This window comes from Stomoxys calcitrans, chromosome 1 (genome assembly GCF_963082655.1).
Source record: "Stomoxys calcitrans chromosome 1, idStoCalc2.1, whole genome shotgun sequence".
In the NCBI taxonomy this organism is placed as follows: Eukaryota; Metazoa; Arthropoda; class Insecta; order Diptera; family Muscidae; genus Stomoxys; species Stomoxys calcitrans.
The window spans coordinates 3,312,889-3,326,628 of record NC_081552.1 but is presented as its reverse complement, the minus strand read 5'-3'; positions in this window follow the sequence as shown (position 1 = coordinate 3,326,628).

Genomic DNA, 13,740 nt, shown 5'->3' with positions numbered 1-13,740 from the left:
CTTTAATTTGGCCCAGATTGGTCCAGATTTGGATATAGCAGCCATATAGACCGATCTCTTGATTTAAGGGTTTGGGCCCCGATGTCGCCGAAATTTGGGACAGTGAGTTGTGTTAAGCCCCTCCACATACTTCTGTAATATAGCGCATTTATTGTCCGATGTCGCCGAAATTTGCGACAGCGAGTTAAGTTAAACCCCTTGACATTTTTCTGCATTATGGCCAAAATCGGTCCACACTTGAATATAGCTGCCATATAGACCGATATCTCGATTTAAAGTCTTGACCCCATAAAAGGCGCATTTATAATCCGATTTCACTGAAATTTGACACAGCGAAAGGTGGTTTACATATATACCCGTGGTGGTGGGTATCTAAAGTTCGGCCGGGCCGATCTTAACGGGTTTTCACTTGTTTGTTGGGCAGTTAGTCCATAACACAACCCACAATTGCTTGGACCTTGGATGGATGGATGGTTGGTCATACTTGTTGTTCGGTTTACGAACTTTTGTTTAGTACATGTGTCACTCTGTTTTCTCATTTGGTTGGGTGTTCTTTCTGTTATTATTTTTTTTTTTGCTTTTGGTTTCAGTTCATTCGTTCAAGCTCGCTCTCCACCGTATAAAAGCATATTTTGAAATTTGATATTTTGATGATGGTTTTAGTATTTTGCATTTAAAGCGATTTTTTCTGATGGTAACAACGAAAAAAAAGATTTTTTTTTAAAAATGAAAAATGCGTTGATATAAAAGCTACGAGGTATCGATTACAAGCCACAAAATCGCTGCAGAATCACAGAAGGACGGACGGACGGAGGGACAGACATACAAAGACGCTGTGATTAAAGAGGCGTGATGGTTTTTTAAATGGAATTTAAAACCGCTAATTGATTTTTTTCCACACCACAGCGATGATTTTTGCCAAAGAATTCCGGCGGCTATTATCATAGCCCCAGCCAGTCAGCCGAGCGTTGATGCCGGCGTTGAAGTTCAAGTGAAAAATTTTAACAAATTTTTGGCATCCTCGAAAAAACTGTGAGATCAGGTGCTCTAAGGAGGGTGGGAGAATATTTGTATCCCCCCCTTCGAAATGTTTTTTTTTAACAGAGCAGCATATGGGCCTGGTTGTGTGAGTGTGAGTTCGTTGGTATGCATTCAACAGCTGTTTGAATGTTAATGATTTTCGAATTCTCTTTTTGTTTTTTTTTTTGTAACAATCATTTTTTTAACGGTTACTTTGGCTTTACGATACGTTAGTTTGTATAATTTTTCTCGTTTTCTTTTTGAATTGTTTCGTGGGCCATTCTTTCATTTTGGTTTTTATTTATAATTGATGATGGGCGAAATGACTAAATATTCGACTTGTCTAATACCCGTCTTCTTGTCGTGGTGCGGCCGGCCATTGTTTACGGTTTTTGTTTTTCACTCCCCTTGGTGGTTATACAAAGCTCGGCGCGCTTTGGTCCGCGCCTGTTCTTGAAAATCACTTGGAAAAAATGTGTTATTGCTTAGGCTAAAACAGCAAATATTTGTCATGTTCGCTGTGTCATTAATTTTGTGCTAAAACGCCATTCTGGCCATTGGACCACAAAATCGAATCTTTCTCGCTCTCATAAAGAACGTGGCGGTGTTGTTGTGTGCCCAATGATTTTTGTTTGCTTTAACTTGGCTTGGCGTTGACGTTTCGGGGTGCTGGACCTTAAAACAAACCCTGGAAGTAGCACGAGCGGCGGGTTGGTGTTGGCTTGTTCCACCACAAAAACCGAAGCCAAAACGCCAGGAGGAATCCATGGCAAGAAGCAGTGCTGGAATCGAAATCGAAATCGGTGCCTCGGCCCCTAAAAACGCCAAGATATGAAATGATAAATAATAATGTCTTTGCCCATTTTGAAGTGTTTATTTTTTTTTTTTTTTTTTGTTTAATGGCCAAAACATGCCTTAGAATTTTTTGGCAAATTTTGAAAAGCTCATATTGCCAATATTGCAAAATTGCCGCTTTTTGGCGTTTCGTTTTTTGGCTGCTTCTGGTTTGGCTTTCTTTGACGCAGCAACAACTTGTCAAGAGTTCTGCTCTTTGCATTGCAGGCACAGCAGTCAGTTATTTCGACAGCCTGTCTCTCAGTCACGGCTTTAATTATTTGTTGTAGTTTTTTCGCTATTTGAGTTTTTTTTCCTTTGAATCAGGGCTTTGACTTCTGTTTGCATAACAAAATCACCAACCAAAACATTTATTTAACTGCTGTGTTGTTTAAATGCTTTCTCCCCCTCCCTAGTCCCCCGAAACAAAAAAGTTTCAATTAATTTTAATGAATTTGCGTCTGGCTTACTGCTAATGGCTGGCCAAAAAAAAAAAAAGCAAAACAAAACCAGAGGAAGGAGCAAATTATTTATTTAGAGTCTTGCATTTGTTAAATTAGTTTGCCAAAGTAAATGCCCTCGTCCCCAAGTGGAAAGGCAAAGCATGACAAAACAATTCACTGCAACGCATTGTGGGCTAGACTTTCTTTTGCGGACCTTGACAATGCCCGCATATTTTGATCTTAGGCCAGACAACAGGTATGCATGAGCCCAAGCAAGCCATGAATGCTTTTTGGCAGCGCAAATTGGCTTATCACAGTTGCACTTTTAAAAGTGCGCCATCCCGCCTTCCTCGCCAAAGTGAAAAGTGAGAGACCCGCATCGAAGGGATCACGACCGCGGCTGCTGTAAGTGTGAGAGAGTGCGGTGTCATTTGGTGTGTGGCTCCATTACGCCTTTGCTGCGTATAATTCCACAATTTTCCGCTTGAATGCATGCTAATGAGGTCCTGGTTAGCAGACACACACACACACACACACACATGTATACACACAATGCACAGCAACACAAAGGATGTTAACACGAGCCTAATGTAGATGCTAATTGCCTACATCGAAGAATGAATATGATGGTCTTTTAAGCCAAATGATAATTTTCAGGTATAGCTACGCTTTAGTTTAACAATCATTTCAATGGCCATGCAAAAAGGACATGAAGTTGATAAACACAGGATTATCCTTAAAAAAGGCCAGCCATGAGAATTTTTATCTCAAATCTTTGTTATTCAAATTGTGCACATAGTCTTCACAATGGGCTATCAAATAATGGTTATTCTATTATTTTTTATGGTAAGAGCTCATTTAAACAATATCTCCTTGCTCATAGATTCTCGTGGCCACAAAAAGGAATGAATAAATAAAATTTAATAAAATCAAATCAAACAAGTAAAAAGACATTAAGTTCGGACGGGTCGAATTATCCAGTGGGAAAACTAGTCAGGCCTGCTGATATTAGTCCAGTATAGCCCATCTTCAGACATCAGACCTGCCTATGGACAAAAAAGAAACTGAGCAAAGTTTCAGCCCAATATCTCTATTTTTGAAGACAGTAGCGTGATTTCAATAGACAGACGGACGTATAGACGTACGGCTAGATCGTCTTAGATTTTTACGAAGGTCAAGAATATATTGGGTTGCCCAAAAAGTAATTGCGGATTTTTTAAAAGAAAGTAAATGCATTTTTAATAAAACTTAGAATGAACTTTAATCAAATATACTTTTTTACACTTTTTTTATAAAGCAAGCTAAAAGTAACAGCTTATAATTGACAGAAGAAAGAATGCTTTTACAGAGTCACAAGATGTGAAAAAATTTGTCAACGCCGACTATATGAAAAATCCGCAATTACTTTTTGGGCAACCCAATATAAACTTCTAGCTGAACCGGGCCCGCTTCGCTACGCCTTCTTTTACTTTATATGGAACAAAACTATCCTTTAAATTATCCTTTACGATAATAGAATTTGTATGTATATCGCTTGGCTGACAGTTAAACAATTTAAATGCCTTTATCTGAATCCCCTATGACCTTTTTCTGATTTATGAGTTCGCTCAACGGGTACTCCATTCTTATCAGACTTAATTTGACCCCGATATTCTCATGGGAATTATGGGAGTAAGAAGGCTCTCAGGGCGGCGGTTGGTGGGTTAAGCGGGTGGTGTGGACCCCCAGAAACGTGGTGCCGAAAATGGGTATGAATTTCGTGATCTACTCCCAAATATCTTACATTTGAGTCCCATATCGCCTATGTCCGATTTATGGGTGTTTTCGGGGTGAGTTGGTTCCCAGACACTTGGCCCACTCCGCATCGTGCTCTTCTCTCAAATACCATTTATTGCAACCCCACATTGCCATTGGTTAGAGGGAAGTTTATGGGATGAGGCGTACCCCAATCACTTGGCCCCAAAATTGGTTATCATATTCGTTTTGTAATCTCAAATACCTTTAATTGGATCGGTAAATTTGTACCCTTAGGGAAGGGACGGTGCCGCAAATACAATATCCTACATTTGGATATCAGATTCGTATTCTACTCCCAAAGTGCACTACTCCCCAATACTTTTCATTTGAGCCCCACATTGACCTGTTGGACATTAAATATGTCCGATTTAGGTGTTTCGGGGAGTGCGGTTGTCCCCCAAACACTTAGCCCTGAAAAAAAATCAGCATCGTGTTCTACTCTAAATATCATTTATTTGTACTCAAAGTTGGAAATCAAATTCGTTTCTTATCTCAAATAGCTTTCATTTCAACCCCTTTTTGTTTCAAATATTTCTGCCTTGTGGAGATCTCCACTCTCTTTAAGACCCAAATTGTCATGGTGAGCAAATACGTCCCTTAGACAGTTGGTCCCGAATGTTGATATCAGATTCATGGTCTACTCCAAAATACCTTTCATTTGCGCCCCATATTTGCGAAGTCGGCAAACATGTCCGGTTTGGGGGATGTTCTGGGGGATGGGGCGGCCATTAAGTGACTTTCTCTGAAAATTGGAGCCCCATATTGCAATGGCTAGCTCTTTGGTGTTATGTGCTCTTTGGGGTGTGTTTTTGGGGAGGGGCGGCACCCAAAACACTTGGTTCCATATTTGGATATCATATTCGTATTCTACAAATACCTTCTATTTGAGCCCCATATTGCGATGGTCAGAAAATAAGTCCTGTTTGGGGGATATTTGGAGATAAACATTTTGATATCAGATTCGTATTTAATTCTTAAATACCTTTCGTTTGAGTCCCATATTGTCGTGATTGGTCCATATATATATTTAGTAAGTTTTGAAATGGGGCGTCCCCCTAGGGTTACTATAAGAGAGCACACAAAATTTCGCTTAAATCGCACCACCCATCTCCGCGATCTGGAGTTTCTGAAAATACGGGTGAGGGGGAAGGTCCGCACCCCCTTCGGATATTGAAAAATGTAGTACCCTATTTTCACTACGGGATCATTATGCACCATTTGTGAAAATTTCAAGAAGATCGGTTCAGCCGTTTTTGAGTCTACACAGAACAGACAAACAAACAAACGAACATACACAAATAAATTTTTATATATAAGAAAAGCTGGACAGGGCCCGCTCCGCAGTGCCTCCATTCACTCTCTTATTTTATCTAAGCCCTATACGGTCACGTCAGGAAATAAATCCTGTTTGGGAGTGCTGGTACTGCCATTTAGATATTTCGTACCAATGTGGATATAATATTGGTGCTCTTCACCCAAATACCTTTCATTGGAGCCTTATTTTGCTATGGTCTGTAAATATGTCCGGTTTTGAGGTGTTTTTGGGGGTGACGCGAATCAGATTTGTGCTCTGGTCTCAATACCTTTCACTTGAGTCACATATTGTCATTGTTGGTTTGTATTCCATTTGGCTGGCTTTGGCGGTGGGACGACGCCATAGATATCCCACCCTAAATAAGGATACAAAATTTGTGTATTTAAGTTATTATAAACAAACTAAATTTCGCTTGAATCGTCCCACCCATCTCCAATATGTGGCGTGGGACGGAAATAGGGATTGGATTTGGAGGTGGACTGTAGTAGCCAAACTCTTTGCCCCATATTCATATTCATTATTCTTTGTTTGCCTAAAAAGAGATACTGCGCAAAGAACTCCATAGATGCGATCCATGGTGGAGGGTATATAAGATTCGGCCCGGCCGAATTTAGCACGCTCTTACTTGTTTTTAATTACAATTATAATAATGAGGCATCTTCAACAATGCTAATGTTATCCAAAATTTGTTGTTCTTCCTCACTTTATATAGACTCATCAATAGAAGAAAATTTTTACATTTCAGCTGAAGTACAAAATTGATAACATGGTTGTAAACATTTGTTTTGACAATAGTAATTAATTTTTTAATTACATACCTCAAGTGTTTTACAAAAAAAAAAAAAAAAAAAAAAATCCAAAATGCATTTATACACAAATTTAAAGTTTTTTTTTTAATTTCCTCCCACCCAGACATGAAAATGATTCCATTTTCAATAGTTTGTAACGAGCTTTAGTTCTTGTGGCTTTGTTTCAAATGCAGCTGTCAAGTTTTCAAATTACACTTAACCGAAAAGTGGGAGTTACATGAATTCCTTCACTTTTGACTTTTACACCCGAATTTATTCATTCGCTTATGATGCTGCTGTTGCTGCCATAGAGACTTAAGTGAACTGACCGCGCTGACATCTGCTTTCATTCATTTTGCCTAAAGTTCAAAAATCGAATGATGTTTCACTCGATGTCTTCTCATCAGCATCATCATCCTCTTCTTCACCATCGTCAACCACCGCCTCCTTCGCCTTGGAGATATGTGAAAACCGAGCATTCATTTAATCGATTCATTATTTATGACCTGCAAATGCCTCGCCACATAGAGAGTCAACGTAACACCTTAAATCACGTAAATGATAATGCAAACATCATACAGACACACAATAATGATATAGGGTTACAAAAAAAGCCCTTAAAAAAATTTAAAAGAAATAAGACACCAGACTCAGCAGACGTCCCAATGCTCACACCCAGAAAACAGATTTGTTGCCTCAATCAATTTTTTTTCTCATCATGTTTGGCAGTCTTTCACGCATCCTCTAGCCTACCGACATCATTTCCTTAATTATGATACAGAGCATTAAGCATTTCTGTACACAAATGTCGAGTTTAACGCAGATACCTGCCATCACGGCCCAAGGCCCAAGGGTGAATACAATGCGTCTACCAACGCCCCCACATGTGGTAACCCACACATGAGTATCAATTTGATCCCACTTATTTGGACGTGTTCACCTCCTTGTTTAGGAACGGAGCACTACCTAAAACTCCTTCCGATCTATGGGTCACGACAACCGGTTGAAAACGCAACTCCACGCCGTGCTTATGCTCTACCCGCGATTTGGGTACAAACCACAGCCACCGCGTTGCTCCCTACTGAAGCCTCACCATTGTCAGGCTGGAACCAAAGTTCCAGGGGCTCCTGACACCCGTGGTGCTAGATTAAAGTATCCGGTCAGACTTCGTAGACTTAAAAAACTACTACCAGTTGAACCCCAATGAAAAGAATCGCCCTAAGCCGACCCCAAGCCAGCATACAAAAGTATGCATCAAACATACAACGGGACGATATACACAACACAAACAGAACACGGCACCCCTAACGGGCTAGGCCACACATATCAGCATCAACGTGGGACTTTACAATCAACGCGGCCACCCTCACGGGTGACCGAACACAACCACAACAGCTATGGAAACCAACTATGGGCAGGCCATGTCATGCGCAGCACCAAATCACTCGGTTGCACGAGCACAGCAACACCTCGTTATGGATAACTAGCGTGTAATCATCCCTCCACTAAGTCTTGTCCGCCTCCTAAGAAATACTAAGAAAAGGTGGCCAGCCTTGCAACAGTCGTCTCGTCCTCAAGGGCCCTACTGAAATTCCACACCGCCTCGCTAATCCCTATCGCGCCTAAGTCTCTAAGTCAGTACATGCCTTCAGTCCTCAGATCTCCCACAGTCGCACAAATCAGTCGCGGACAAATTCCTCTGATGCAAAAATGCATTGAAGGAACCATGTCCCGTCAGTCCGAGACTTAGGCCAAAGCCAAAGTCCGGGCGGTCTCGTACGAACGTCGCGTCGCGAATAAATTCGTAAGCCACCCGACCATTGTCACTGTTCGTCCATCTCGTTCTCCACCTATCATCAAGACGCTCCAAAACGGAGTGCCTTGAGCGGTCTAACATCCCCATCTGCAAGCTCCGAAGCGGAGAGCCAATCCTCACGCATTAATGGAATTCCCTTTTTCACACTATACAGAGCGGCCATGTGACTCACGAGTAAACCAAGCGGGGGCGCGCCAAGCAATACCTGTAGTGCATCTTTCGAAACAGTCCTACACACAGGTAAGCAAGGCAGTATTGCCACCCTCTGACAAGAGAGGATTTTCTTTCGTCCTAAGACTAAGCAAAATCGGGAGATAGTTTTATATGGGAGCTGTATCAAGCTATTGATCGATTCAGACCATATTAGACACGTATGTTGAAAGTCATGAGAGAAGCCGTTGTACAAAAATTCTGTCAAATCGGATGAGAATTGCGGCCTCTAGAGGCCCAAGAAGTCAAGATCGCAGTTCGGTTTATATGGCAGCTATATCAGGTTATGAACCGATTTGCGCCATACTTAGCACAGTTGTTGGAAGTCATAACAAAACACCTCACCTCATTTCATTTCAGATGAGAATTGCGCGCTCTATTGGCTCAAGAGTCAAGATCCAAGCTCGGTTTATATGACTGCTATACCAGATTATGAACCGATTTGAACCATACTTGGCACGTAGTGTTTTGGTATTACTTTCAACAACTGTACTAAGTATGATTCAAATCGGTTCATAATCTGGTATAGCTGTCATATAAACCGAGCTTGGATCTTGACTTCTTCAGCCAATAGAGCGCGCAATTCTCATCCGATTCGGCTGAAATGAGGTGAGGTGTTTTGTTATGACTTCCAACAACTGTGCTAAGTATGGTGTAAATCGATATATAAACCCTGATATAGCTGCCATATAAACCGATCTGGGATCTTGATTACTTGCACCTCTAGAGGGCACAATTCTCATCCGATTTAGCTGAAATTTTGTACAACGACTTCTCTCATGACCTTCAACATACGTGTCTAATATGGTCTGAATCGATCAATAGCTTGATACAGCTCCCATGTAAACCTCTCTCCCGATTTTGCTTCTTGAGCGCCTACAAGGCGCAATTCTTATCCGAATGAACTGAAATATTACACAATGTTCACCATTCATTTATGGTCCGAATCGGACTATAACTTGATATAGCTCCAATAGCACAACAGTTCTTATTTAATATTCTATGTTTGTCTAAAAAGAGATACCGCGCATAGAACTCGACAAATGCGATCAGTGGAGGGTATATAAGATTCGGCCCGGCCGAACTTAGCACGCTCTTACTTGTTTTGTTTATTAATTTCATAATTGTTCCTGCCGGGGGACTCGAACCTCGGCTGCCGAATTCTTCAGTGATATGTGAAGATTTTATATGTAGTACTTGCTGCCGGAAGGATAGTTAACACAACTACCGGTAGGGTAAAAAGCAAAACTACAGTAAGGGTGTTGTGCCAACTCTTTGATGGTACTGCAGAAAATAAAACGTTGTTGATACAATTGGCAGAAGCAAAACGAATTTATTTCTTATGGGAATGATTGATGGAACTGATATATCGGTTAGTTGGGTCTTCTTTTAACCCTATTTATTGTATCGTGGTTAAGATAGCGACTGAACTATAAAAATAATCAAACAATTGAAATTGCTTTGACATTATTATCTCATTGTTCTTATAATCGAATTCCAACAAATGATTTCTCTGGGTGCAGTTCAAGCCATACATTTGTTTTCTGTTGTGCGAATAACTCGTTAAGTCTTTGGATAACAACTAATGTGTGGACTTGCGCCAGAACTCGCGTTCCAACAGCGAAGCCGGTTGATTGGTTTATTGTGTCAACCATAATCCTATATTTCGATGTGATTATTATAATTAAATGTCTTCCCAAAAGATATCAAAAGTCTGTTTGCGCTCACTTGGAATGTATGAACAGCAGATTAACGCTTTTAGACACTGACATTACATCTTTCGCTTCGTTTCGTTTGGTTTGCTTTTGTGGCTGACTGGCTGGCTGGCTGGCTACCTTTCATGGTTATTTCCAAAGAAGCAACCAAGTCAGAGAGCGCAGAAGCATGGTGCAGAGCAGAACTCATGGTTATGATTGATGATGTGAATATGATGTTTTAAATCGAAATGAAAGAATGATATTTAAAACTGGAGTTAACAACAATCAAACAGGCTGACGGACAGACAGAAAGACACACTACATGCTCTGCTGTCCAAATCTGGAATTGCAGGTAGTCAGTCATCACAATGCTTCATGGCGTTTTTTTCTGTTTTTTTTTTTTTTTTTTTGAGAAATGTTGCTTCTGGACAGAGAGGTGTGATTAGAAAGTGGATTTCGTTTCATTTCTATATTTTCATTGAGAGTTGTAGCAAAAAAACCCACAAACAGAAAAAGGAAATTCTATCACGCCATCCATGGTCTCTTAATTTATGTAAATTTCTTTTAGAAATATTCATATCTTTACAAAAAAATCTATGCACAAATGCAAAGGAACCAATGAAAAAGGCCATGTTTGAAGTGATGAAGACATCGAAAGTCAAAGTCATCTTAGAAAGTTGCTGTGAAATTTTCAAAGCAATTTTAAGAAATTTAGAACCTTCTTTGAATTTTCTTGTCCAGCTGAAGCCAATAGGGTTTGTTTTTGTTTCTTTTCGGAATAGAAGGCAAAATAAAAACCCTTTTTTAAAGAGTGTAGTTGCTATTAAGGCTATGGAGATCGCAATTTCAAAGCTGACCAAGCTTCATCATCAGCCCATTTTTGGTCCATTCTGTTCGCAAAATGGACTGATAATGAAGCTTGGTAAGCTTCGAAATCGCGATCTCTTTACTGTACTGTACAGGCCACTTAAAGTTAGAAGGGTTTCAACCTAAAACAAGCTACTGCTTTACAATAACACCAGTAGGGAAAGGCAAAAGTCGGACAGAGCCAACTATATAATACCCTACCCCACCGAGTCTACATAATACCTTTAATCTATAGGACTTATACAATTATACTTATACAACATTACGGAAATTGTTGCTTCTACGGCCTTAAAAGTATTACTATAAAGTATACCTTTCAAATACCTTTCATTTGAGTCCCATATTGCCATCGTCGGTAAATATATCCGATTTAGGGGTGTTTTGGGGCTTGGGGTGGTCCCCCTAGCACTTGGTCCAACAATTGGATATCCTAAATATTGGGTTGCCCAAAAAGTAATTGCGCATTTTTCATATAGTTGGCGTTGACAAATTTGTTCACAACTTATGACTCTGTAATTGCATTCTTTCTTCTGTCAGTTATCAGCTGTTACTTTTAGCTTGCTTTAGAAAAAAGTGTAAAAAATGTATTTACTTTCTTTTAAAAAATCCGCAATTACTTTTTGGGCAAACCAATATATTCATGATAGTATCGATGCTCTGAGTCGATCTAGCCATATCCGTCCGTCCGTCGAAATCACGATAGCGGTCGAACGCGCTAGACGCTTGAAATTTTACACAGATACTTTATATCGATGTAGGTCGTTGGGGATTGTAAATGGCCCATATCGATTCAGATTTGGATATAGCTCCCATATAAACCGATCTCCCACATAATTTATCCGATTTAGCTGAAATTTAGCATGTGGTGTTCTGATAAGACTATCCACAACTGTGCCAAGTAAGGTCAAAATCGGTCAATAACCTGATATAGCTCCCATATAAACCGATCTCGAGATTTAACTTCTTGGGCCCTTACACGCCGGAATATTTGTCCGTATTGTGATTTCCAACAACTCTGACGAATACGTTCCAAGTCAGTCTTTCAATCATCCTTGTTCGGTTCCTTGATGCTTTAATATTTGTTGGTTTGACAGAAGTTTGATATGTAGAATAAAATTGTATGCCCTTCAACCAAATTTATTTTGTATAAATTTTTTGCAGAATCCATGGTGGTGGCACACTTAGCACGCGTTTACTTGTTTTCTCAACATTAGCACTTTATTCCCCATATTAAATCCTCATTAGTTCTTGTGTGTCTTTCTCACCATTCTCATCCTAATACCGATAGCCATATACGTAATTGCTGGCGAAGTTTCCGCTTAATATTCAATTGATTTATCTGAAAATGCAACATTGCGTGTTGGTAAAAAGGCAACATGTTTTGCCAGCAAATCGCAAGTGTCTGTTGTTGCAACGGCAAACAGTTGCAACCAGACACCAGCATATAGATCAACTTTCAACCATAACTTCTTTTGATTGCAAGTTAATTGGTGATACCCCGCCCCTGATATGGTAAACCCAGCAGTACGCAAACTTTGCAGTTTAGCAGATTTAATGAAAGAGAAGTAAAAACCCAAGATCATCATTGGTAATGCGTGCGTGCATGTGTATGGGTGTGGGGGGATTAAAAAAAAAAAAACCGGACATTTATTATGACATTAAGGGTATGCCAGCCAGTTTGCCATTCAGAGCTCCTATCTATTATCGTCATTTCATTGGGTGATGGTTTTGTAGCAAGAACATTTCGTTAGTAGTTGTTGTAAAAAAAAAAAAAAAAAAAAAACAACAACAGCTAGACAGACGCATGTTTCCTGTTACGCCACATGGCAAATTAAGAAAATTCTTTTTTGTATGTTGGAGTTTTGGGGGGTTTTTTTTTTTTGTTTCGTTGGTTCTGTTAGAATTTGATAAATTAATCAATTTTTGCTTAAGCTTCGTTGTGTTGCGAAATTGATTAAAAATGACTTTTGAAATAGTGGTGCCAAATGCTCCGACACCCGCTTCTTACCAACAACCTGGTCACAGAATCAAGACGCAAATGACAGCGAATCTGCCACAGGCAGTGGTTTAGTAAATTGGCCTTCACCCGAGGGAGAGGATGGAAAAGCGGGGGGAAGGTAATGGATTGAAGGCTGGCTATACACATCATCCCAACGGCCAATTCCAAAACTCAGTGGCCAGAGAATGCGTATCAAAAAATGATTTGTGCTGCTGAGCTTGACAGACTGACATTTTAATGCAATGGTAATGGACCAGCCAACATTTGCTCATCTTACTGCCCATCGCTTTGGTCCCCTTTAAATTTGGCAGACAGTATCTGGGCCCCAACCAGCAAAAAACAAAACCAACAAATAACATGAAAACATGGAAATCCGAAAGCAAGGAAAAAAGCCTCAGAGTGACTTGTGGTTGTTTTGAGAAGGAAAATGGAATTGATATGGACAACTTTGTATGGATTTCCGAAAAGAGGGCAAACGGGTTGCAGATACACGTGTGCAGTGGTGGGTGCTTCAGAGCAAAAGAGTTGCTAGCATAGACCTGGTTTCGTTTTATCCTTTGCCAATTTATCGTGTTCTGCAGGAAAGGCATAGAAATTAATCTTCTCGAGTTGTTGCTCCTTCAAATTCCTTAATTACTTACCCATTATTGATGGAAACATGTTTCGACCCCTCCTTAAGATGCCTTTGGGGATGTTTAGTATGTTAATATTTGGAATTGGAAGGTGCTCAATTTAGGCCCAAAATACTTAGAAACCTTTTACACCTGCCAATGGGTTTGTGTATCTTCATCTGATTTTTATTGCCGCAAGCGTTAGTATTACTAATGCAATAGGATGATGGGTTGGGCATTGACACCACCCTTTGTTACGGGTAATATTCCATTTCATTCACATACTAGCTGTAAATCGTCCTCTATGCAATTGGTTTACGTAAAGGTCCTCATCTATCCGTCT